Raw genomic sequence first — 27,650 nt, 5'->3', positions numbered from 1 at the left:
TAACAGCTACTCTTATGCTGACATTTAAGTCATCACCGTCTTGTGTAAAAGCCGCCAAGTTTCCCAGCTCTCTCTTATGCACGCCTAGAGTCAGAGCGACGATATTGTGCGTTGCTGCAGTCCGTAGATCCAAGACGACGACGAGATTGATTTCACCAAACCTCTGAGGGCCTAAGATAAATGAGCTCATGGATACTCTCTATATTCTCATTAATTTTATATTCATAACCCCCAAAGAAACAATTGCGTGGCTCCTGACACCTCTATGCGAAACACATTAAGATCAGTTTTAGTCTAGACAGAATCACATTTTGGGTTAAATTGAAAATTCCTTTCCTGCAGTTTATTAATACGTTCTATGTGCTAAATGTGTGTGCTCTCAGCTTGTATGACGTGTGTGACTCTGCTTTTCTCTGCTGTTCTCCCCTCATCCTCTACTTTGATTAAGTCTTGTTGATTCTCTCCCTGAAATGTCACGTGAGTTCATCCTGTCTCTTGATTTCCTCCGATATCAACTTCAGATACAAGTCTCATTACCACTCACCTGGGACTTCCTTGAAGGTCAGAGATGAGGAATGTTAGCTGATTTTTATCAAAAGTGAAGGTACAGGTACTTAGCTTTATGGAAGTGACATTAATAAACTGTGAAAATAATGTTCCGTTTCAAAAAAAGATGTAATCCTCTCCAAATTGAACCTGAACTTCTTCAAGCTGTCACTGAGTTGCCAGAATGTGCTGTATTCTTTTGTGGCCATGAATATAAAAATAGCAACATTTATTTAGTAAACAAGAGCTCTTTCTGGTAAAGAGCACTGCAGATTTCTGACATCTTCTCTGTTGAGGTGTTTTGTTTGGCTCGACTCCCTTGACTTGGTCTCTTCCCTTCATCTCCCCGTGTGCTTCTTGCTGTTTTTGACCCCAGTGACCGAGTGCTCCTAACTGTCTTTCTTGTTTTCTTCCAACCTTCCTGATTTTCTTTCATTTCATCACTCCCCTTCTTTACGCGCAGTTCATTTCTAGTAGAAATCTCACCTGCTGTCCTTTCTTTTCTTGCATTTTGGGTACGTATGTGGTGTATGCGCACGTGTACATGTGTACATCAGCACACATGTACCAGTGTGGGTGTAGAGGTGAGGAGTCAACTCTAGGTACTGGGGCCTTCGCCTTCCACCATGGCGGAGGCAGGTCTCTCTTCTGCTCAAGGCTGCATAGGCTGGCCAGTGACCTTCAGGGGTTCTCCCGGCTCCATCTTCCACCACAGAAATACTGGTATTACAGGCATGCATTACCACGTCCAACTTTACATGGGTTGAGATTTGAACTCAGGTTCTCACGACAAACACTTTACCCACTGAACTGACTTTCCAGCCCATTGCATGCTACTTTTCAAACACCATATGCAGATCTCTGGTCTCCTAAATGGGGGGAATGTACCAACATCTCATGATTACCAGTGTTTTTTTTTCTATGACCATGGAATGTAGGAAAAGAGACGGAAGGTGCTATAGCTATATTAACCAACTCAGTGTCTATGTATTGATTCAAATGAACGAAGAACAATAATAGTTCAGAGGTGCAGGAGAATGTGAGGGCATGGTTTTCTGACAGGATAGTAAACATACGCCATTAAAATGTGCTAATATTTTCCTCATAGCTTTCTTTGATTTTACCTTTTAATTGTTCTTTAAAGTTGCATTTATTTGTGTGTGTGTGTGTGTGTGTGTGTGTGTGTGTGTGTGTGTTTGTGTACACACGTGCATGCCATGGTGAACATGCGGGGTTTAAATGGTAACATGTGGAACTCACTTTTTTCTTTCTACTGTGTTAGTCTCAGCATAGAACTCAGGTGATCATCTTGGGTGGCACTTTCCCTTCTAAGTCGTGTTACAGCTTGCTTGTGTTCTTGGCAGTTCTAAATGTCATAGATTTCATGTAGACCCCAAATCATGTACAGTCGAAAGTTTGTTTGTAAATGGCTACCTTGAGGCCTTATCCCACTAAAATATCATTACTAATATTTAGAGTACAGAGTGGCCCACAAAATATCATTCAGCCCATTATAATGAATTTAAGCATTAACTGGCATTTATAAAACTTTCTCAGGAAAATGCTCTCAGAATGCTGGGAATTTGGACTGTGACTCTGTTAGTGACCGAGTTGAAAGGCTTGGGGTAGTGTCACTAGAGCCAGGGCTCCACTCATTGCCCTGTACACCTGGGAAGTTACCTTCTCTGTTTCCATAAAGTATGGAAGCGGACATTTCAGTTTACCCCCTAGCCACAGCACTGGATCTTACTCTCGTGGGGTAGTCAGGTGTGAGTCTATGAATTTATGCCCTTTGATATTCTCCCTATGAGTCAGTCTCATCCTCATCATTAAATTGTGTATTACCTGCACAAAATTTTTTTTTAAAATTTTTATTTTGCAATACAATTCAGTTCTACATATCAGCCACAGATTCCCTTGTTCTCCCCCCTCCCGCCCCCCTCACCTTCCCCCCAGCCCGCCCCCCATTCCAATCTCCTCCAGGGCAAAGCCTTCCCCACAGACTGAGATCAACCTGTTGGACTCAGTCCAGGTAGGTCCAGTCCCCTCCTCCCAGGCCGAGCCAAGGGACCCTGCATAGGCCCCAGGTTTCAAACAGCCGACTCATGCAGTGAGCACAGGACCCGGTGCCACTGCCTGGATGCCTCCCAAACAGATCAGGCCAATCAACTGTCTCACCCACTCAGAGGGCCTGATCCAGTTGGTGACCCCTCAGCCATTGGTTCATATTTCATGTGTTTCCGTTCGTTTGGCTATTTGTCTCTGTGCTTTATCCAACCTTGGTCTCAACAATTCTCGCTCATATAAACCCTCCTCATTCTCGCTAATTGGACTCCCAGAGATCCACCCGGGACCTAGTCATAGATCTCTGCATCCAGATCCCTCAGCAGTTGGATGAGGTTTCTAGCACGACAATTAGGGTGTTTGGCCATCCCATCACCAGAGTAGGTCAGTTCAGACTGTCTCTCGACCATTGCCAGCAGTCTATTGTGGGGTATCTTTGTGGATTTCTGTGGGCCTCTCTAGCACTTTGTTTCTTCCTATTCTCATGTAGTCTTCATTTACCTTGTTTTCCCTCTCTGTTGTTGATCCAGCTGGGATCTCCCGCTCCCCCAAGCTCTCTTTCCCTCGACCCTCGCCCTTCACTACCCCCACTCATGTCTAGGCTGTTCATGTAGATCTCATTCCATTTCTCTGTCATTGGGCGATCCCCATATCTTTCTTGGGGTCCTGTTTTCCAGGTAGCCTCCCTGGTGATGTGAGTAGCAGTCCAGTCATCCTTGTTCCACATCTAGTATCCTGCTATGAGTGAGTACATACCATGTTTGTCTTTCTGAGTCTGGGATACCTCACTCAGGATGATTTTTTCTAGATCCATCCATTTGTCTGCAAACCTCATGATGTCATTGTTTTTTCTCTGCTGAGTAGTATTCCATTGTGTATATGTACCACATTTTGTTTATCCATTCTTCAGCTGAAGGGCATCTAGGTTGTTTCCATGTTCTGGCTATTACAAACAATGCTGATATGAACATAGCTGAACAAGTGCTCTTGTGGTGTGGTTGAGCATTCCTTGGGTATAGCCCTGCACAAAATTTTAATACTAAAGAAGTAAAGAAGTAGCAATGCGTAAAAGCTATAGACCCAAGAAAATGAACACAAGCTTCATACACCCCTGGATAGCAAGCTATGTGGCATCCTGCCAGACGAATACCTCCCCACAAAGCAGTGATGCTGAGGTACAATCACCTGGTCAGCCATCAGAGACTTCCTCAGTTTACTCACCTTCTTTAATTCTTAGGATCTTCCTCTCAACCTCTAAGGAATCCTCAATGGGGAATCTGTCCAGGGGAGTCACTGTTGTTGACAGCAATCTGCCTCAATGCTCACTTGTGCTTGGTAGGGGACGTTTTCTAACTGTGTGCTTATAAGAATAATGTACTCAGGTGACAGTGTTCTATCTATTTTGGATAGCCTAGAGGTGGTTTAACCTGAGCTGTAGACTTTGGTGTAAGTCGCTTGTTTAAAAAATAATAAATCACAAAATGTACCTAAAGATGAGTAACATATCTCAGAAGAAATGATTAATTTCATCTCTACTAGTATGACTTTAGACAACTGAAATCATTAGACTAGCTGAGTTTAGGAGAGAAAAAGAAGATGGATTAAGAAGTTTATATATCTTTGAGGCTGATAATTCAATAACAAGCAAAGACTAAAAAATGGAAAATAGAAAAAATGTGAGTGCATTTTGAGCACCTGAATTAGGGACTTACCCATTTATCATTTCCTTCAAACCTAACATTAAACCAGCATGAATTACTGTGTACCATTTTCCATACATGAGAACACTGAAGCTAAGTTTAAATAATCTGCTTGAAGCATATCCAATATGGCATTGAGATCTGGCTTCATGCGTATATCTGAGACCCGTGTAGTCACATTGGCCTTGGGCTGCCGTGAGCTCATTGCTTGGCCCTATAATTTATATCTATGTGAGCAAGGCTTATAGACTGAAGCTGGTCCTCGGCCTGGCACTACTGAGAAGTGGAGAAACTTGGCTTCCTGGCATACCTTTGGAGGGAATCTTAGGGCTTGTTCCTCTTCCCCTTTCCCACTTCCTGCCTGTAATGGGGGCTTTGTCTCCCACATGTCCCTGCCATGAGATGCCCTCTTCCCACAAGCAACAGGGCGAATCATGGACTAAAAGCCCAAACCTCCCAAATAAACCTCTTTTTGTTTTTAAAATTTGTTATCTTTGGTATTTTCTTCCACTAGTCAAAGCCAACTGACACATTGGCACTATATACCCACATGTAGCCAGTTCTGCTGGTAGGCTATACCAAATCATTTCCCTAAAGACATGCCTTGAGGATCCTTAAGATCTTTAAGGCAAACTATGGAGAAGGGACTCAAAGGCTGGTGTAGAAAGAACTTTCTGCTCTCTGATCAAGATAATCTTGGGGGTGTGGTACCCTTTTTGTTCTATGTTAGTATTCATGGTTTCTGGACATCCACATGGCTTGAGGAGTTACACAGTTTTCTACTGTCCATGACAACGTTCCATAACCTGGATGAATCAAAATGATACATGTTCATTATCTTCCATTTTCTGTGAACAAAAGTCTGGGCATAGCTTACCTGGATCCTCTGACCAGGGTGGTGTAAGACTGCATCAAGGTAGCAGTTGGAGCTCAGGGCCCTCTATGTACGAACTTAGCCTCATGTGTTTGCTGATAGAATCTAGGATCTTAGTATTCTAAGGCTAAGACCTTTGGCTCCTACAGGCTACCCATAGTTCCCATACATGTGCCTATCTCCACAGGAAGTTCCCACTGCAGTAGTAGAGTCTGTCTGTTTGTCTGTCTGTCAGTCTGTGTTTCTCCTTTTCCTTCCCCTCCAGTCTGTTCTAATTTAATCACAAGACTGATTTTGCTTTTACTACATTTTGCTGATTGAAAACAAGTATAAGCAAGGGAGGAAGTTGGCAAGAATTACCAGTGGAGTATGTGACGTCATTCATTAGGGTCTGTTTGCCACATGGAAAAGTTCCTAATTGGTAGAGAGTTTCACCTAACTGACAGTGTCAGATACAGGTCCAACATCTGGAAAGAGGAAAAATCATCACATATCCTGCGAAACCTGCCAGTTTGGATCCGTGTGTGAGCTCTCAGTGGTCTGTCAGAAACACTTCCTGATCACAGCCTGGCTTCTTCACGTTCACTTGGATTGCTCTTAGCTTGTGGAATCTCTTGGTTCCCCAGAGACACATTGCAAGGGATGGGCTTGCGACCTTGCTATGCTCTCAGGGAGCATGCTCTTGACCCCCAGGCTTTCCTCTTGACTCCCCAAGTGGTCCAAACACAGCAACACTGCAGCTTGTGGGAACTTCTTAGAAATGCAGGCTCTGAGATTGTCTTAGTTAGATTTTATTGCTGTGAAGAGACTCCATGACCATAGCAACTCTTATAGAGGAGAGCATTTAATTGGGGCTGGCCTACAGTTTTAGAGGTTTAGTCTGTTATCACCACGGCGGGAAGTATGGCGGTGTGCAGGCAGGCGTCCTGGAGGAAGAGCTGAGAGTCCTACATCTGGATGCACAGGCAGTAGGAAGACTGCCACACTGGGCATGGCTTGAGCATCTGAGACCTGAAAGCTCACTCCCTAGTGACACACCTCCTTCAACAAAGCCGCACCTACCCCATCAAGGCCACACCTCCTAATAGTGCCACTGCCTATGAGGGCCATTTTTATTCAAACCACCATACAGACTCACAGATGGAGAACACTGCATCTGGGAAGACCTCGGATAGTTATATGCATATGAATGCTGGTACTGGAGAAGCGGCATATTAAAGCACACATTACAAGCAGTACCACGTCCTCAGGGGCTGCACCCCACTTGGGTTTTTGTTGGTCAGAGTGAGTGGGTGATAGGATTTAGCTCACAGTTGGTAACAGGCTTGACAAGAAGCAGTAAGAACACATCAAACTGCTTTGAATTAATATAACTCTCCTGGGTTAGACAAATTACATCCTTGGGGTACAGAAAGGATTTATAGCCATGATTAGAGAAGCGCTGGCAGTAATCTGAAGAATCGCAGGGAGCCAGCGAGGTGCCATTTTTTTCAAAGAAGGAAAAGGATGAATCCTGAAAATTACTGGGGAGTGAGCCTGACAGTAATTTCCCACAAAATTCTGGAAGGGATTATTAAACAGGTAACTTGTCAGTTCCTAGAAACAGGGATTACAATCACCAGGAATCAGGCCAAATTAACCTCATTTATTTTTCTTATAATGCATTTCCAGGACTACCAGGCCCAAGGAAAGCAAGAGGTATAATAGTTTTGATATTTTAGGTAGGTGTTTGCACAGCTCATATATGCAGAAACGTGGTACAAATCATGTTTTCAGATGAATTCCTAGCTGGCTTTATTATTGTCTCCTCCAGGGTAAGTCAGAAATATTTGGAAGAAAGGAGTTTGATAGAAGTTTAAGTTGTGTCCCGATATCAGTCAGGGGTCTATTATAGAGGGTAGAAGTCCTAGGAATGATAGAGAATAGAAGATTTGTATGCAGATTTGATCTTACAGAATTGTGGGGATTGATAACGTGAGAGGAAGCCAGGAAAAAAAAGATGGATGTGAAGTGAGGGAGAGAAAAGACAAGCGGGAGCTGTGAACATGGTCTGGCCCCTGCTGACTTGCTAACCTTCCAATTCCATTGATACAGCCAAAAAAAGAAGCTGAAAGAGCTGTATCCTGACAGCCTCTGCATACCAAAGAGGCCAAGCACAGACTCAGGATCCATATTAGGGGCTGAGGCAGGACTGTAGCTCTAGTCTTGACTTCTAATCTACATACATTTCTTCTACATCCAGCCTTGTTGCCCAACCACAGTTTAAGGACTTGTAGGAAATATATTTGCCGCTTAGTTGAGCTGTATATACACAGTTCAAAGGACACACAGCAGTAGAACTCTGCCCTTGACCTTGCTTGGCTGAATGATTAATAATGCAAAGCTCTGAAGGACGAGCATGCTGGGTTTCAGGATTCAAAAGAAAATGCCAGTAAACGAACTTTTCACTCTTCAAAAGTCCCTGTAACCATGAAAGCTCTTCGTCACCAGGCTCACTGAGCTAGCATCTCCCTTTCCAATGTCTTCAATATCCTTTTTTTTGCATATTTTCATAGCATTTATTAGTAGATTTTTTTTATAAAACTTTGATTTATTCATGTTGTATCACTCTGATCAGAATACAAGGATATGTGAGCAAGGTCATTGCCTGTGTGGTTCATCGCTCAATCCACGGCAGTCAGGACAGAATACAAGCTCATGTGAGTAGGATCATTGCCTGTATGGTTCATTGCTCAACCCAAGGCAGTTAGGACATACTAGTGCCTAGATGACATGCTATAAATATTTATTGGTTGATATGTAACTAAATTTAATGAGAACAAGATTAACGCCTTTTACTGAGTAGTAAAATATCAACTCTTTAAGTAGAGAATGAAGAATAACTCATGAGAGAAAATAGGTTTGGGTTTTTGTGAAAAGCAAGCACAAAGTGAAAATTTGGGTATTAGAAAATTAATTCATATTTTACTTATATAGTAGAAACAAAGGAAGTAATATGCCTACTCCACTCTATTTGAAATACTTCTATAAAGAACTCTTAATAGTAAAACAATAAAAATTCAAACAATCTGATTTTTTTAAAACAATGGGCTAAATAAGAAACATCTTAATAAAGAAATTATGAAGATGGAAAATAAACATAGAAGATGCTAAATACAATTTTAATCAGGGAATTTCAAGTTCAAACACCAACATGATACCATTAATGGTTCTTACTAAGTGACTAAAATCTAAGCAAATACAACATCAATTGATGGAGAGGATACAGAGCAACAGGGAGCCTCATCCTTTGCTAGTAGAAACCAAAATTGCTGTAGACGTGTTAGAAGACATGTGGGCAGTTTCTTACACAGAGAAACATAGCTATAGCATAATGACTGAGTGATTGCTGCCATAAGCACTTTTGAGTCTAATAAAATCCTACTTGTGAAGTTTATAGTAGCTGTTTTCATAATGTCTGTAGCATTAGAAGTAGTTGATATTCCTTTGATAGAGCAATGGGTAAATAAACTGGTACATTTATGCAATACAATGGAATATATCCATCCGTAAAAAGAAATTAAGTATCAGTCCACTAAAAGACATAGTTAAAGGGCTGGAGAGGTAGCACCGTGTGGACAATGCTTGCTGCGCGTGTGTGAGGAACTGAGTTTGGATCCCCTGCACCATATAAAATCTAGGTTTGGCAATGCCTGTGCGCAGCCCTGTGCTGGAAGACAGGGACAGATGCGCGTCAAAGGCTCACAAGCTAGCCGGTACACTCAAGATGGTGAGTTCCGGGTTCAGTGAGAGGCTTTCTCAAAAAATACGACAGCTGCAGAGGAAGGCAACTAATGTCAACATCTAGACTCTACACATGTGTATACAGGTAAACACACGCGTGCACATGTGTGTGTGTGCACACATTCACACACAGAGCACATAGTAGAAATTTTAAATTTCTGATATGAGGGAGTAACATACAAGACAAAACTAGACAAAGCATCACCCTATAGCACCTGAAAGGGAAACATTATTTGAATAAATAAGTAAGTCGATTAAAAAAATCCTCTCAATATATGGTTATTTTTAAGAGTTATAAATACATAAAACACCCCCAGTAGCCAAATGTGAAATGATTTCATCTACAAAATCTATCTATACTGGATTATCACCCAAAACATAAAGTAATGTTCACAATACACATACACACAAAATAAATGATGTAAAGTGTAAATACATGAGGATATTATGTATTTAATAAAGGCAAATATCCACATGTAGCCCGTGCAAATGAAATCCAAATAACATATTTTGATCCTCTGTTCTCAAGGACACAGAGATTAGACACCCAGTCTTTAAATAAGAGCTATGCAAAGTTTGCATCCTTTAAAGAGCAGAGCAAGTTTACAGGGCAGCCACCTGACAGACATTATCTCACCAAGAGATCCAGGTCAGCTCCAGCAGAGGGGGTCATGGTTAAAGTATTTATTGCTCATAATGTGGTGTCAATGACACTTTCTCTCTGTGGCTTCCCTTCACCAACTCTAGTCCACTCATAAAAATATATATGCAGGCATATTCTACAAGATGTTTGACAAGTCTTGCCTTAAGTATCAAAACCACCAGAACTAAGGATAGTATGAGGGGCTGGACAAATGGCTCAGTAGTTAAGAATTCTTGGTCTACAATCTTGAGGACTGGAGTCTGGATTCCAGCATCCACATAACAACAAGTCAGGACTCCTAGGAGATGCTTGTAATCCCACTGCTGAGGGAGGCAGAGACAGGAAGATCATTGGGGTTTGCTGGTTTCCAGCAAAGCCAAGCAACTGTGAGTTCCTAATTCAGGGAAAGACTCTGCCTCAAAAAGTATAGGCAGAGCATCATAGAAGAGGATATGGGGCACCCTCTTTGGCTTCCATGTGTATAAACATGAGCACACACTTGCAGATACTCTGGTACAATTAAATAAACCCGTGAAATAAATCCTTTAAAAAGGTATGAGAAACTCTGAATCAAGAGAAACCTGATGTAATTATCTAGGTGAGTTCCTGTACATCAGGTGAAAACCAAGGGAGCCTGAATAAAGGATGAACTTCAGTTAATAAAAATGTGTCTACGTAGGCTCACTAACTGTGAGAATAGTACTAACGTAGCATTGTATGTTGATAATAAAAGAGACCATGTGCAGGCATGAGTAAATTCTGTCCCTGTGTTTGAAAATTTTTAAAGTCTTCAAAATTTTCAAAATAAATTATTTCATTATTTTGATATGAAAAACAGGGCATTAAGAAGACAAAATCAATAAGTCACTTTTTAACATAATTTTTTATTGATTCTTTTGGAATTTCACATCATGCACCCTACTAGCTTCCCAATCCCTTCATATCCACCCCTCACCCCTGTAGCATCACCACAAAAAGAAAATTAAAAAAATATTAATTAAAAACAAAGCAAAGCAAGCAAACAAAAAACTCACTTCACTCCCCCTCTTTCCCACCTTTCTAACAGCTTTTCCTCCATCTTCGTGGTACTGGGAGCTGCAGTGCGTCCTCACTATACCCTCTTGTCCATTCAGCTTTGCTTGCAGATATTTGCTGTGTACAAAGCCTCTGGCTTATGGTTCACTATCAATGTTGGACCCTCACTGAGACTCCTCTTGGATATTCTGCTGTGGCCCCGAGTCATGGAGATCCAGAGGGATAAACTACTTTTGTTACAAAAGTTATAAACATAATGGTTGTCTTAGAAAAGGAATGAAAGTTTGTTTGTGAAGTAATTATTTTTTTAAATATTTATTTATTTATTATGTATACAATGTTCTGCCTGCATGTGTGCCTGCAGGCCAGAAGAGGGCGCCAAATCTCATTATAGATGTGAGCCACCATGTGGTTGCTGGGAACTGAACTCAGGATCTCTGGAAGAGCGGCCAGTGCTCTTAACCTCTGAGCCATCGCTCCAGTCCTTGTGAAGTAATTATTATGAAATAGTTGTAATAGAAGTTCTGCTGCCTTCAAATACTCAGATGTTGAGTGTGAAGGGATTGTACTCCAGTATAGTTTCTAGTGGTGGAACCAAGACAGACTGGTCAAAACCACGAGGAAGGAGGTTTCAACACAGATTAAAAGTAGCCCCTGGTGATCAGAACTGTCCAGCTCTGACTAACTTGCTATTGGAGGGAAGTGGAACACTCAACTCACTGATCCTCTAGCAGGATGCCATAGTGAAGAAGAGGATGAGGATGAGCCTGAAGGTGTCTTCTCGGCTGCTCTGAGTGCCTGTGTGACAGCCGACTCCACCATAGCTACATTGGTTCAGGTGGCTGGAGGCAGGCTTTAGAAGCTAGTTATTTTCTTATGACATCCAGATGGTGTGTTTCTCTCTGATCGTCTTGAAATTACATTCTGGCTAGAAAGTGAGAAATAATTGTGGTGCACGGTGAGGGATGAGTTCAAGAGAGGGAGCTCCTGACAATATATTTGTGCACATACATTCCTCTCTCAGAACTAAACACATGGCAGAAGGCTACAGAATCAAGACATCAAGTAGCCCCCCATGGTGGCTTTAATATTGGATATTATCATCTTGGTTTCAAATGTTGTCTGGTATCATAATGCTTGAGGCCAGCTCCAGCGAGCAGGAACGGTACTTGGAGGGTAGCACTGCCATTATCTACAGTACCAGATGGCTCTTGCCCTCTAGAAATCCAAACCCATTCCATTTCTCCTGGGGAAACAGAAACAGGAGGGGTTTGGGTCACTTTCCTCCTGATACTACTGGCAACATCGTGAGTTCCTGTTTATGTGTTTTTATGCTCTTGTATTTGTACATGTCCTTTTAAAAATGGAGCTTCAGAATGGATATGATTATGAAGTTATGCAGTCTTTAATCATGTCGGGTCCCTAACAAATATATTACACTGAAGCTCAGACTATTTTTCACTCTCTAGTTATTTCAGTAAAGAATGGTTTGGCCAATAGACTTCATCAAGAAAAAGCCTAGTATTCTTGCAATATAAAGTAATGTATGTGCATATTTGCATAGATGCATGTGGATATACTTTAAAAATAATGAACTATATGTTCAGTTAGTTGCAGTACAAATACTTAGGTATTTTGTCTGTGGAAAAATCTGTCACTTGTAGGTCTTATATATTACTGGTCAATGGTTTGTATGCAAAAGTCAATGTTAGTAGGGTTATGTTTTTGTTGTTATCTTTTAGCAATGCTTGCCTTGTAGTTCCTATGTAGTTGAGGATGACTTTGAACTTATCCTTTTGCCTTTATATCTTAAATCCCGGGATTACAGATGTGTGTCACCATACCCAGCAATCAACTAATGTTTTAAAAGCCCTAAAGTTTGGATTTTATGACTATTCGAAAATCACAGTAGTTTTGGATTTCTTTGCTGATATTAAATTGGATCCAATGGATGGTATGGAATATGAAAAGTACTATAGACTAGCAAGGGTTTTTACTATTTTACCTTGAGAATTGACAAGTACCTCTGCCTAGTTTTCCTCCAGTGTGAAAGGCGAATCTCTGGCATTAGTCTCTAAAGTCATCCTTGTTTGAGTTCATGAATGAAATTTTCTACACAGGTGAATATGCTCACTACTTGATCCTCTGCCCCTAAAAGTAGTGGCGCAAGTGTTTGAGGTTCTGGAAACTTTAGAAGGTGGAGGGAGACAGACTACCTGGAGGAAGTGGGAACCTGGAAGGCAGCCCTCTGAGGAGTCTTTTCCTTGTCCCCTTCTTGTCTCCTGGCTTCCTGTCTATTGCAAAGGGAAAAGATGCCCCTGCCCCAAGTGCCAGCCGTCATACGTTCTGCTCAAGTGCACGGGGCCAACCAGTCACCGTCCACACACTCTTAAAGCCATAAGCCTGAACAAGTCTTCTTTCCTGTCTCAGAAGTAAGGAAGACAAACTATTTCCTGAATTCATACTCTAGAATTTATACTGCTAGATTATATCTTTATGGTGTCAGTTGACATGATACCAACTTTCCATGAGCCCTCCTCCTGGCTTCTTTGGCTAGATATTGAATTTGTGAATATATGTCTCTTTACGTAGATCGTAAGTTCCTTTGCTGCTGGAAACTGTAGTATATTGATTTCTTCATTTCTGTTCCTTCCTCTACTGTTGACCACACTGTACCTTCATTCTGCCTTCATCCACCTACGAATATTCATGCCTTATTTAAGAGCTGCCCGAAATGTCACACCTTGTAAGAAATAGATTGCTTAGTTGGAATTAATCAAGTATCCACCCCACTTTGCCTTGTTCTTCCTGGAAGTTCTCTCCTCCTAGGCACCTTACTTTACATGCACTTACATACCCCTCGTAGGCCCCCAAAGGACAGGCAACCATTTGTCCCAGTGCAGGACCAGTATCTGCTTCTGCATACTAAAGATGCCCGAGCATCATAACTGAATGACTCCTTCCAGGGTCTCCTCCAAATAGCTTCAAATCCATCTCTTCTCTGTTTCCCACAGGATTATATGCCATGGATCCATTATATATACAGCATAGTTGAGTTTGCAATTAGGATCAAACTTAACAGAGTCAGAAAACCCTGGCATTTCCCCCTCATTAGGCCTTTCTATCTCTGTGAAAGTTGGTGTCATTTATAGCAATACTCAGGCTAGCGCTGAAAATCTTTATTTCTCTCTTCTTTATATTAGACATTAAACTCTTAATAGCTCTTGTCAGTTCACTGCCAAAATACAGACTGAGTCTTATGCATTTTCATTATCTCCACAGTGCCGGCCCAAGCTGCCACCCTAACTCACCTGGATAGTGTTACTGTATTCTTACCCAAGCCATAATAGGACCTCCAAATTACCCGCTTCCTTTTTTATTGACCCCCCCCCCCCCGCAGTAGCAAGAGAAGAGATTCTCTCTATGGCTTCTACTCATGACAAAATGTGGATTGCTAGCCACACCAACCAACGCCCAGACAACCCTAAGTGGCTTTGCTTTGCCCTCTTCCTCATCATTCATGCTGCAGCGACCCTGGACCAATTTCTGTCCTTCAGACATGTCAAGCTAATGTCTACCTCTCTGGGAACTGTGACCTTGCTCCACTTTGAGATTGGAGATGTGTTGTCAGAGAGCTTCCTGTGGCCATCAAAGACTGGAGATGTGTTGTCAGAGAGCTTCCTGTGGCCATCAAAGACTGGAGATGTGTTGTCAGAGAGCTTCCTGTGGCCATCAAAGACTGGAGATGTGTTGTCAGAGAGCTTCCTGTGGCCATCAAAGACTGGAGATGTGTTCTCAGAGAGCTTCCTGTGGCTCAGGTGCTGACAGAAACTTTCGCTAACACCTTGCTAGTGAGCGTTTATTACTTTCTCATCATGGGCTAATGCCCAATGAAAGACCCTTAAGGAAAAAGGATTTACTTTGGCTCACAATGAGGAAGCAACTAGAGGAATGCAGGTGCTTAGCTCTTTGGCCACTTTGAACAGTCCATGGCCTTGTGGGATATTGTTGCCCAGTTAGGTTCAGTCTTCCTTCATTTTGGAAACACTGTTATAAACACACACACAGAGGTATGTTTCCAAAGTGGTCATGAATCCAGTAAGGTAGTCCATGAAGAACAATTGTCAAAGCATCCTACAATTTCATCTTCTTTGTGGCCTTTACTGGGTTTAGGATGTTTCCATTGCCCCCTTTCCCTATTAGAGGGGCATACCTGGTTTTGGGCATATCATCTGCCTCCATCTTTGTATGACTAACAGATGCCCCCACACCATCTCATTGGCATTCGGCTTGACTTCCCAGGGTCTTCTCCCTTCTCCTGTTGTGGCTTGACTAGAGGCCCCTTGGAGGTGGACATCACCTTGTATCCCCGCTGCCACTCACAGAGCTTGATTTGGAGTAGCACTGTGCAGGTAAGCACATGCATTTTCCCTTTAATTCAAAAATCCCTCTCTCCTCCCCCAGTCTTTTTCTAATCGAATTGCTTGTTAGTTGTAGGGAACTTAAATTCCTATTACAGCTTTTAAAACTGAGATTGGGGAATTGATGAGGCCTATAATTGGTAAAAGAAACTCTGACCTAAGGTGCTTGCTTAATGAAAGAATGTGGTAGGAGGGCAGTGGGAATAGTTTCACTTAATAGAGGAGATGGAGATTTGATGCTCAGGGTACCAGTTTATTAGGCAGGGAAACCAACTATTAATTCACTGAAAAAATGATCTGTCAGAGACACTCATCTTCTGTTCAAGCTGGGGGACAGGAACAGGTCCCCTCATAAATCACAGACCTTTTTACCTTTATTAACATTATTAAATCAAGATTTATCTTTCTTATAAAATTTTAGATTAGATCACAATATTAGAAACTCAGTATTACTCCCAACCAAGAGGTAGTCCAGGTTCCTTGGCCAACTCTAGTGGCAATGACCTGGACTGTGAAATGGTGATGCCTAGAGGTGGCAGAGAGTGAGGGTGGATAGGGAGGGTGCTGATAAGTCCACTCGGCATAAAGGTTTCCAGGTTTTATAGTTAATACATGTTGAGCCAAACCAAAACAACATGTAAACAGGCAATTGCTACTACTATTCTGCAAAAACATGATTTAATCGCTTTTCATTTTTTTTTTTTTAAACCCCACATCAGGGCTTCTTTGCCTGTTTCTGCTGTCATTACATTTTGCCTGAGAAATTTTTTACATGACTCTGGGTAGATAGGAATACAAAATAGGTATAAAAGTCTAGCATTTACTGGTAAAAATAATAAACTTGTAAAACAATTCTTTGATATACATGTGCTTTATGAATTTATCAAAGTCGGAAGAAAATTTGCATACTGATGAGATGAGTGTACTCTTTATTATTTTACACAAAACTAAATATTGGATGAATATTTCATTCTGTGGGGCACAGAACTTCTTCAACATTCTAAACAGCTTTTTTGCATATGTTTGTATATGCATGTTGAGTTTGCGTACATGATTGTGTGCATGCAGAGGCCTGAGATTGATGTTGGGAATCCTTCTTGATCTCTCCTTGAACTTATTCACTGAGTCAAGGTCTCTCAGTCTCACCCAGGGCTTGCTGATATGGCTACTCTTCTTACCAGCTTGCTCTGGGATCCTCTGTCTTTCTTCTGGGGCTGGAATTACTGCAGGTCAACAAGCCAACCAGGCATTTATGTGGGCTTCTGGGGATCTGAACTCAGGTCCTTACTCCCCAGCCTTTGACTGGTACTTTGATTTTTTTTTTAATTGTCAATGCTGAGGACACCATTTTGCATGAACATGTGGCTGTCGTCTCTTGGAGGCCTGCTTGTTTCTGAAGAGGTGGAGTGCGTCTGGGGGGCGGGGTAGCTAGGAGAAGTGCAGGGAGGGAAAACTGTGGCCAGAATATATGATATGAAACAAGAATCCATTTTCAATAATAAAAACATTCCAGGAAAATACAACTCAAAGATATAATAATTTGATACATGCTGAGGGATGTTTTAAAAAAATATTAAAAATTTGTTTCCGGGAATTAAGCCATTATGTTTCTGCAAGAGTAGAAAACTTTGTATGCACAGTGAAAACACTGAAATTCATAACTTATGACAGCATCAACTTGAGCTGTGGTGTTTCAGGCAGAGTTCACTTACATTGCGTAGGATGAGGGCATGTGCCAGGCAGAGCATATATGTTGTGTGTTCAGAATGAAACCTATGATGATGTTGTGTGGTAAGCACTGCCCCCAAAGCCTCAACCAGTGGGTGTTTGATCGTAATTCATTTTGATCATCCCATACTCAGAAACCTTTGAGTGTTGTCAAGGTTTTCATGAGCCCTACATTCAATCTTGTGATTTCCATAGGGTGTCATGACCTACAGATTGAAAGAGCTAGGGCATGCCTCATTCTATATCTCAAGGACCCAGTCCAAAGAGCTAAATTAGTAGAGTTAGTTCTCAATGATTTCTCATTTCCTTTGACCCTTTTCCCATTCCAGCCCACCTTCCCTCTGTGCAATGCTGGACTCAGGGATGGTGACTTCTGATCTCCCCAAATCACTCTTCCTGCCCTGTCCTTGCCCATAGCACTTCAGATGACCCCACTCCTCTGCCCTCCACATGCTCCTTTCCTTAGTGCCTTCCTTCTAGCAAGATTAATGAAGAAAAACAGAGGTTTGTCGATGAGTAATAACACTTCAGTTTGGATCCAGTAGTATTTGCACTTTTAAAATAAAAATTCCTGGAGAGGACAATATTTCAGAAGTAATAAATAACAAGTGGCCGAATTGCAGACATAACGTTAATCCACATCATATTATAAAACACCCAAGTGCCACGGCCTTGATGTCTGCAGTAATGATGATGTAATAAATTAGTGGAGTTCAAAAGCAGTTCAAGTAGCATTGGTAGATTTCTAACACATCACAAGTGTGTTTATTAAAGCCTGTTTCCGGTTTGGAATCTGGTCTCCACAGCGCCTTGCAGAGCATCATGGCCACCCTCCCTGTCGTTTTCACACAACCTGGACCATTTCCTTAAGTTTACAATGGCAGCAAACCACAGCTGCGGCAGGCAGCACATGCGCGGTAGGTCCCTCCAAGTCAACAGACCCAAAGCAAACTCACCACTTATGTCCCACCTTTTATTCTCACCACCTCTCTTCTGTGATCACAAACACAGAAGACACATTCAGCTTGGGCTATTGTAGCAGCCTCTGGGCTAGTTTTATTGTAGCAAGAATCCTAATTGGTCTTAATAATAAAAACCCAGAGCCAGATATTGGGATAAATGCTGAAAGATCAGAGAGCAAAGAAGCAAGCCACAGCTACCTCTTACCTTGCCAACTCCTCAGTCTGAAAGGGGGTGAGCTCCTGTGTCCTCCCACCTTATATTCCTCTCTGCCCAGCCATATCACTTCCTGTCTCCACTTCCCCAGTGCTGGGATTAAAGGTGTGTGCCTCCCAAGTACTGGGATCAAAGGCATGAGATCCCAAGTGCTGGGATTAAAGGTGTGTGCCACCACTGCCTGGCTTCTATGGTTAACTAGTGGCTAGCTTTGCACTCTGATCTCCGGGCAAGCTTTATTTGTTAGAGCACAAACAAAATATCAGCACATTTTATTATCACTTAGAAGGTGCCCAGGAGAACAGTCTCAGGGAGGGAACATTTCTTCGGTTCCATGGTCCCAGATATTTCATTCCATGGATGCTTCATACCCTGTAGTTGTGTAAAAACATCACAGAGCCTGCGTGGTGGAAGTGTGTAGAAGGAGGAGTTTCTTCACTATGTGGTAGTCTGGAAATAGAGACAGACAAAAGAAAGGGACCCAAGTGAGATATATGCTAAAGACATCATATTCATTTCCTCTGGGAAGGTTACAGTTACTGAAGTTTCCTGAATATTCTGAAATATTAATACCCTCCGAGGACCAAAGAGTTGAATTTAAAAGCCTGTGAGGGACATTTCATACTCAAACATAATAACTTCTAGAATTCTCTACCAAGCCATCCTCCAAATTTCCACCAAATTCATGAAACACTAATCCTTCTATTGTATCTGTTGCTTCCAGAATTAATTCCAAATGAAGGCAAATGATTATCTGTCTCTTTTATGACTGTGCCTGTGTCTCTTTATGATAGAGATCTATTTTCAGGCTGTTCCCATGGGACTCTGGAAACAACAACCCCTTGCTGTTGCTTCAAAGCCCCATGTTCGTTTCTTCTCCTGTGATTATTTCCTTACCCTAAGCCTATACATGTTTCGAGGATCTATGCAGACATCACATCTGCTGAGAAACCCAGTTTCCATATTCTCTGTGTAGACTGCTTTGCTCTTTAGTTTCTGTAACAATTCAACCCAATGTACACATTTATCACAACCTTTAGTCTTGGTCGACAAATGCTTTCTTATGGCCTCTAGAAGTCTGGAAAGATATTTAGAGCAATCTATTATTTTTCTTCTCATTTATTTATTATTTAATTATTGAATCTCATATTGCAGTGCTTGGTGTCTTATAGGCAGTAAATATTAAAAGAGTAATAATCAGAGCTAACTTACAATGATCTTTTAGTCTTGGTCAGGTTTTTCCAATATCATGAATCACTTTATTCAGTCTCTACAATGGTTTATTGTGGATGACATAACCAGTGGCCGATGCCTCCAGTGTTCTGTGTCATAGTCCTTTGATTTGACTTTGATTCTAGCCATTGCTATGGCAGACAGTTTTGGGAGAGCACAGACTCATGCTGAGTGACTTACTCAAGTGTGCTGTGCATCAGTCTGCTTTCTTTCCCTGGTGCTCTCGAAAGCAGCAGAAGTCACCCGGTCTGTTGTCAGCCTATCACAAATTGAAGGGGATTTAGCATCTCCAGGCAACCCTCAAGAATGGGTGAAAAGAGCTGGTGAGCATGCTTTCCACCCTTCGCTCTTCAGATGGACAATTCTACACTGTCATTTCAGAGGCCCTGGCTGGCTCCAACTCCTAGTGCTTGTAGAAGCGATGTTTACAATTCACTTGTGTATAGTTGTCTCACTCTTGTGATGTTTCACCTCTTCCAGAGCCATCTGTCAAGTAAACTTGAAGATTTTTTTTCCTATTGTATTTTGTGAAAACTCACATTAAGACAAGAACTCCCATTGTCCCCATTGTGTTAGAAACAGGAAGAGGGGACTAAGAACCTTGTATAGGCTCCTATCCCTGGAAAGTGAAGCGGGCTGCCTTCAGACTCAAAAAGCCTGGCTGCAGGGCCATTTCCATGATCATGTCTGCACACTGACTGATGATGGTAACAGATTCAGGAAACTCTAACTTCCTGCCACAAGTTTCCTGTCATGTTTGTGTTGAAAATCTGTCTTGGTGGAAGGCTGAAATGTTCTGCATTTGGGAACAAGATTATACTACTTCTTACGTTCTCGTATTTAGATGGTAAAGTTTCTCTGTTTTTCCCAGAAGAAGCTCAGTCTAGAGCAATGGTCCTCAACCTTCCTAATGCTGTGACCTTTTAGTTCAGTTCCTCATGTTGTGGTGACCCCCCAACCATAAAATTATTTTTGTTGCTATTTCATAACTGGAATTTTTGCTCTGGTTACAAATTGTAATGTAAATATATATCTGATATGCAGGGTATCTGATATGGGACCCCTGTGAAAGGGTCATTAGACCTCAAAGGGGTCACAACCCACAGGTTGAGAACCACTGCTCTAGACTAACATAAAGCAGACACTGAAGTGCTGCACCTTCTCATTCTAGAAGGTGCCACTTGAAGGCTTCCCAAGGGACTTTTCTGACATGGGCATATAGAGTATTCAGCTTCCTCAGATGCCCGATGGGTCTGTTGTTCTCAGGGTAGACGAGTGTCATCAGTACGGATGGAGAATGGGCATTTAGATAGCATTCCACGTAATAGCGAAATCGGACCTCATAAGATTTTTATGACTCTGAGTGACAGCAGAACTTTAACCAGGCCCCGTTATTCTTATATGTAGAATGAAGAGTCTGAGTTAAAGTGGATTCTCTTACTTGTTTTAGAGTTTTGAGCCCACTAAAATCTCTTTTTAACCCTGATTTCTCTCCTCTCCTTTAAATGCACATGCACAAAACCATGCATTTTTTCCTTACATAATTTGAGGGGCTTGTGTCTTCTCTGGTCCCTCTAGACATGTCTCCAGGCTCCATCCCAGCTTTCTGTAATCTTAGGTAAAGTCACGACCATTAAACTCATCGTGTGGAAGACTTTTCTATGCAAAACGTCTGTTCCTATTACTAACTGCCAGACTCACTGTGAGTCACTTATTTGATAAGCATCCATGTGATTTTTAAATAGACATTAGAGAGAAGAACAAACATTTCTATCTACTTGCATCTTATCCTAGTAGTATTCTATGTTTAATTATCTTTTAAGCCATGGTGGTAAGAAATGTATATTGAGTGATTGGTTATGCCTTAAAAATAATTTTTGTTATATAATATTAAGGAAATTAAAAGTAGTTATATAATAATGGTTTAAATGATTAGGTTTCCCCATATATGTCTATGGCTGATTCTATAGTTTATAGTTAGTGTATTTGTACAAATGTTATAGTACTCTGAACATTTTGATTGGGTTATTATTATTATTCAATATTTCTATTTTGTTTGACAAGAAGAACAATGTTATATGGGAGTCTAATAGGCTGGAAAAAAACCCAACAGACTGACTGACTTCTGATGAACTAATGTGCTTATGATAGAAATATAGCAGCTTGTGGACTGGAAAAGAATGGTAGGTTTGATTTACATTTATACTGAATTTTGATAAAAACCAGTAGCTCTTTGATGAGTTTCCTGTATAAATTTTAATGAGCTAAAATTTTTTGACTTATAAAAGAGGGAATTAATAATGAGAAAAATAGACCTTGATTTTAACCCATGTTAGATAAATAAAAGACATTGGCATGCTGTGTGATTATGCTGGGCTAGCACCTTTTGTCAGGATTGATAGAAACTATCTGCAGAGAATAAGTTCTTTTTATTTTAATCAAGTTTGTTTCAAATGAATTCTGCTCTCTGTGACTGCAGGGGAGTGAAGAATCTCTTCCTGTTTGTTTTGATATAGGATCTCATGTAGCCAAGGCTGGCCTCAAGCTCTTTATGTAGTTGAGGATGACCTTTAATATATTATTCTCCTGCCTCCACTTTGAGAGGGTTTGGATTACACTCATCCCAATGTGCTTAGTTTTGTTTTCTGTTTGTTTGTTTTGTTGTTGTGCTGAGGATGGAACTCAAGGCTTTGAGCATGCTAGGCAGGCACTCTACCAACTGAACTATGGCCTAGCCCTAGTTCAAGATTCATTTCTTTTGATTTCAAGGGTCTCTTTCCAATTACATATTGATGGTCCATCATAACTGCCTTTCCAAATATAACTAAAGTGTTTGGTCCAGTCTGACTTTTTAGCCGGAAGTCTATGTTTTGATATGATCTTTACACCTTGAGGTTCAAGAGGTACTCAGGGGTCCATGGTTTTGAAAGCTGCTCTGTTGCATCACAGACTCGGGTCTTTACTTCATCACCCACTCCTCACTCCCCCCCAAGCACAGCAGACCCCACTTGCCTCGTTTCCCTCCAGCCACACCGATGGCTATCGACACCTTTACTACTTCCATTCCTGTGCTCACTCGGCCATCGTCTGTCTCCACTGTTAAGAACCCGAGTTCTGTGGCTGAAATCTATGAAACTAACTTCATGCTCTCTCTGTCCAGCTATGTTCTCATTGTGGCTTCATCTTCTACACTTTCTTACTGACTTTCTGGATAATTTCTGAAAGCTGTCACATCAAAAGACTTGACTATCCACCTACCTCTAGAGTATACAACAGATTGAGAGGATGAGATCCATTTGTTTCTTGATCTAGTGGCTTTTATGTTTCTTTTGAATTTTTGAACCATGTTTAAGTTCTTAGCCTCACACTGGAGCTAGGCTCTAGCCCCACCCCTATTCTCTAGCCCCACTCCTATGCTCTAGCCCCACCCCTATACTCTGGCCCCACCCCTATACTCTGGCTCCACCCCGATGTTCTGGCCACACTCCTATACTCTGGCCCCACCCCGATGTTCTGGCCCCACCCCTATGCTCTGGCCCTATCCCTATGCTCTGGCCCCACCCCTATGTTCTGGCCCCACTCCTTTGTTCTGGCCCCACCTCTATGTTCTAGCCCCACCCCTAAGCTCTGGCCCTATCCCTATGTTCTGGCTCCACTTCTATGCTTTACCAGTTATCCCTATACTCCAAGCAGGTGTGTTGGGGTTCTCTGGTTTCTTAAGGTTCCTCAGGGAAGATCCTTGTCATCATCAACGATAATAGATGGGGGAGGGGGGAATAAAGGATGCATGTTTTATGGTGAAGACACCTTTAGGGATCTGGTCTACTGTTCTCATTCCAAAGCACTTCCTATGAAATGAGGCTGTTTTGAGTTCTGATATATTCCTAGGACAGCAGCTTTCTCTTTGTGTTTTGTTAAAATAACTTGGTTCAGTTCAGAGGGTGGGGACTCAGGATCATCAGAGCTCAGAGCACAAACTAAGTTATTATTATCTTTTTTTTTTTTTTGGTTTGAAAGAAACTGTACCATCAACAACTTCCTTGATGTCAGCCCAGTGTGGTGCTGTGCTAGCTGTTTTCTGACAGTTACTTTGAATGCTTTATTACTGTATGAAGCAGGAAACAATGACCTCTGAGAGTGTCGGTGTCTGTTTGATGTATATGTTAGTTCATACACTTCTAAGCAACCACTTTGAAGGGGTCAAGGAATAAATCCAATGATTGCTGTGAGAGAACATTTATTGCTCTTGGGGTGTGTGTGTGTGTGTGTGTGTGTGTGTGTGTGTGTGTGTGTGTGTTTACAAAGTGCTGATCAAATAGTTTACACTTCGGATGTAAATTATGCATTTTTACTGTTTACACACATGCAATTTTGTCTGACATTAAAAGGGAGTTTAAAAATACCTTGGGAATGTGTTAGAATGTTTTCAGAAAATAAAATAAAGTTATGCACTCATGAATTAAGTCATAAAATTGCCATTTTGTCATTACTTTTTGAGCTGGAAATAAAGCACCTTAAAAGCGAAGAAGCTCCAGGAATTTCAAAGGGCAGAGAGAACACTTGGGATGCTGTGAGTATGTTTAGTCATTAATTTCCTACAGAACTTTCTCCTCCCTTTTTATAAAACTTTAAATAACTTCATTCGTCTTGACTGCGTACATTGTTCTTTGTTGATTTTTGCTTTTGTGTTCAAATCTCCTAAACATATGTGCTGTCATCTTTGGAAAATTCCCTCACTTCTGCCAGGTACAAATATAACAGCTGACTATTGGTTGCAATGGATTCTGGTACCCCTTTTAACCTGGTGCCGTAGCTAGCATAATGATTTGCAGTTACTAGTATCCGTCTCTTACCATAGTATTTCTTGTTCTTCTGGAGAAAGGGAACATGTGAAAATGGACATAGTTGTGGTTATAATTGCTTAGGATATTAGGCTGTAACTCTTAAGCTTGCTTTCCGATCTTCCTCATGTGGCAGTTTCTCTGGTAAACTCCTCCATCTGCTTCCACAGGTCAATGTCTTGGCAATTCTGTGCTAAAAGGAGAAATGAACATAATATATATTTGCTATTTCTCTTAAGCTACGTTTATTTTATAAGTCAAATGTGCCAGTGATATTACAAAATTATTAAAAGCTGTTGGCACCAACAAATATGTATATATTCAAATATAAATATATATTTTCAAATATAAATATATTTGAAAAAGTATTTACTTAATCATAGGTTATTATGCAATTTTCAGAATGTTATTTAATGTTTAAGGTAAGATGCTTGTGAGCAGTTAGAAATGGATGCTTTAGACTTAAAATGATTTCTCTCAGCCATCTTTATTCACTGCTGCTACTATAACAGAATTCCTTAGACTGGGTAATTAATAAATAAGAGAAGTTTGTGTTCTCACGATTGAGGAGGCAGTAGATCCAAGGTCACGGCTTTGGCAGACATGATGTCTAGGAGGACTGCTATCCACTCCAGGTGATGGACCCTGTTGAGGGTCTCATGAAGCAGGAGGTATAAGGACAAAGGACAAAAAGCTTCTTTCCAACTTATTAATCAGATCATTAATGTCATTCATGACAGCTCTGCCCTTGTGTCTTAATCACCTCCTAAAGGTCATACTACTTAGTAATGTCACATTGACAATTAATTTTTAACATATGATTTGGGATGTAGAACACATTCAGGCCACAGCAATGACATGGCTAGAAGCCAACATTCCATTCTTGCTGCCACATCTTTTCTCTGTCTCACACAACTTCTTTCAGATGTACAACACAGACTGCATTGGACACACACTGCGTTTCACTGCAGTGACGAAGGATTAGGTACTTGTGTCCTGTGTATATTAGAATGATGAGGTAGATAGACACAAGTCAAGCAGAGAAATTCATAGAAAAACTTGGTGTGGCTCATGGAAAAATGCATCTTGGGATTGTCTTACCATGTCATAAACCTGCTTTAACCAAAGCAGTGACTCTTGGATTTTCACTACTGAATAAACTCACCTCACAGGACAGTGGTGATGTCTATATATCACTATACTGAAGTATTTTTATCACTAACATGACTTATCTTCCTGGGATTTTCTTCTTAACTTTAGTAAACTTCATGTGTATGCTTGCATTTGTGTGAGGGGACCAGGGGAATCTACCTGGAGAAATGATATGGCTATGTTGTGGGTTTATATTTCTCCACTCTCCTTGCAACCAGAATGTTTCCTGGAACTCTGCAAGATCTAAAGTGATTCCAGAGTGCTAAGAGACACACATAGAATCAGGGCACAATAGACATGTAGAGTGACTCCAAATGGATGAATTAGAACATGTATTATTTCTCCAAGATAACTGTCATAGTACATTCTTGCTGTTATGACAAAATCCCCCAGCATAGGTAATTCATAAACAAAATAAATTTGTTTTTTATTGTTATGGAGGCTGGGAAATTTGAGGTCAAGGTAGCAACGAATTTGGTGTCTAGAGAGGACTTGTGTCTGTTTCCAAGGTAGTCTCTAATGATGAGTTTTGCAAAACAGAAGCTATAAGGACAGAAAGGACAGCTGACTCCCTTTACCTCTTATCACCACAAACCCTCTCTCTGACTGAGAATATCAACTCCACCTCTGAACCACAGGTTAAAGTTATTCAAAACCACTTTCCTTTTAAATGAAATTGTGCTAAAACTTCTTGTTGGACCAAATTAGAAATGGCCATTTTTGAGTAGCAGCTCACACCAGGCTAGACTTAACGTCCGCTTAGCTGTCAGTCCTATGTTGTGAGAATCTAGACAGTCCCAAAATTACATGTTTAAAGCGAATTCCTAATGAACCCCTTGTGTAATGTCAGGCCAATATTACATATTCCATTACAAATATTCTCCCATCAAAGAGAATGAAACATGTAAGCTATGAAATGCCACTCATTTTTAGTCAGCTGGACAGTGACATTTGGATGGAATTTTCCAAAATTCAGTAGGTTTTAAAAATCAAGTCACTCACACCAAAGACTACAATTATACCTACTATAGACTTAAAAAATACAAAGTGTGTGTGTGTGTGTGTGTGTGTGTGTGTGTGTGTGTGTGTGTATACATGAGCACATGTATACATGCTAGAAGGTGAGAGGAATAAAAATAAAACATGATAATGAATTTGAATTTGCTTTGTGATTAGAAAAAGAAGTGGGTGATGGGCCTGTTTTCAATCTCTGGGCTTCACCTAGCATACTTAGGGAACGTACTCACCAGAAAGTGAGAGAAGGAGCCCAGTTGAGGTCAAGAAGGAGAATTGGGAGTGAGGAGAAGGAACTGATGATGAGGTTTCCAGAGGTGGTGACATCATTGATAGGTGACAGAAGAGGACATTGGATCCATGGATCTGGAGTTACAGTGGTTGTGGGCCACCTGAATTCGGTGTTTGGAACTGAACTCGGGTCCTCTGTAAGAGTCACAGGCACTCTTCATTACTGAACCATTTTTTCTAGCCCTCATTAAGCTGTCTTAGGGTTTCTATTGCTGTGAAGAAACACCATGACCACAGGCAACTCTTATAAAGGAAAACATTTAATTGAGGTGGTGGCTTATAGTTCAGAGGTTCAGTTCATTACCATCATGGTGAGACCTGGTGGCATGCAGGCAGACATGGTGCTGGAGAAGCAGCTGAGTGTCCTACATCTTGGCTTACAGGCAGCAGGAAGTGGTCTGTCTCATGAGGTGGTATCTTGAGCATATATGAGACCTCAAGGCCTGCCTCTGTGGTGACACACTTCCTCCAACAAGGCTGCACTTCCTAACAGTGACACTCCCTTTCGGGGTAATTTTCTTTCAAACCACCACAGCTGTTTTATATAAAATTTACTGTAAAATCATTTGGAATCATTAAACCAATCAAATTCACATTGTAAAAGTTTTGCTATAGATCATTTTACGTATTGGGTTTATCTATTTTGATATGTAGGGGTCAGTCATTGATTATTTTCTCAGCATATTTTAATTGTTCCTTAAGTGTTTCTTCTGACTCAGAATTGATCCTCTCTGGAATCGGCGGTGATGGCGTTTATAAACGCAGATACTAAGTTCAAGTGTCTGCTGTTCATTCATATGAACTGCCAGTTTGACAAAGCAATTACCTCTCAAAATAATTGATACAGTTTTGATATGTGTTTTCCACCAAGTTCTCTGATTTTAATGCTCTCTTTGCATCCCTCTGTTATTTAAAATACATCTTATTTTTCTTCTCCACGTGTGACATGGAAGGGATGCTGTGGAGATGATTTTTTTCACTGTTTTTTTTTTTTTTTAAAATATGTTGGCATTAGAATAACGTTTCTCAGATTTACTTGTTCAGAGATCATGCTCCAAATCCCACAGAACCATCGATGTCATTAGGAATATGGGTTTCTGTGCAAATGTGAACTGTGGCAGTTACATATTTAGTAACTCTACTGACAGA

This window comes from Peromyscus eremicus, chromosome 5, assembly GCF_949786415.1.
Source record: "Peromyscus eremicus chromosome 5, PerEre_H2_v1, whole genome shotgun sequence".
In the NCBI taxonomy this organism is placed as follows: domain Eukaryota; kingdom Metazoa; phylum Chordata; class Mammalia; order Rodentia; family Cricetidae; genus Peromyscus; species Peromyscus eremicus.
Note: the sequence above shows the minus strand (reverse complement) of the source record.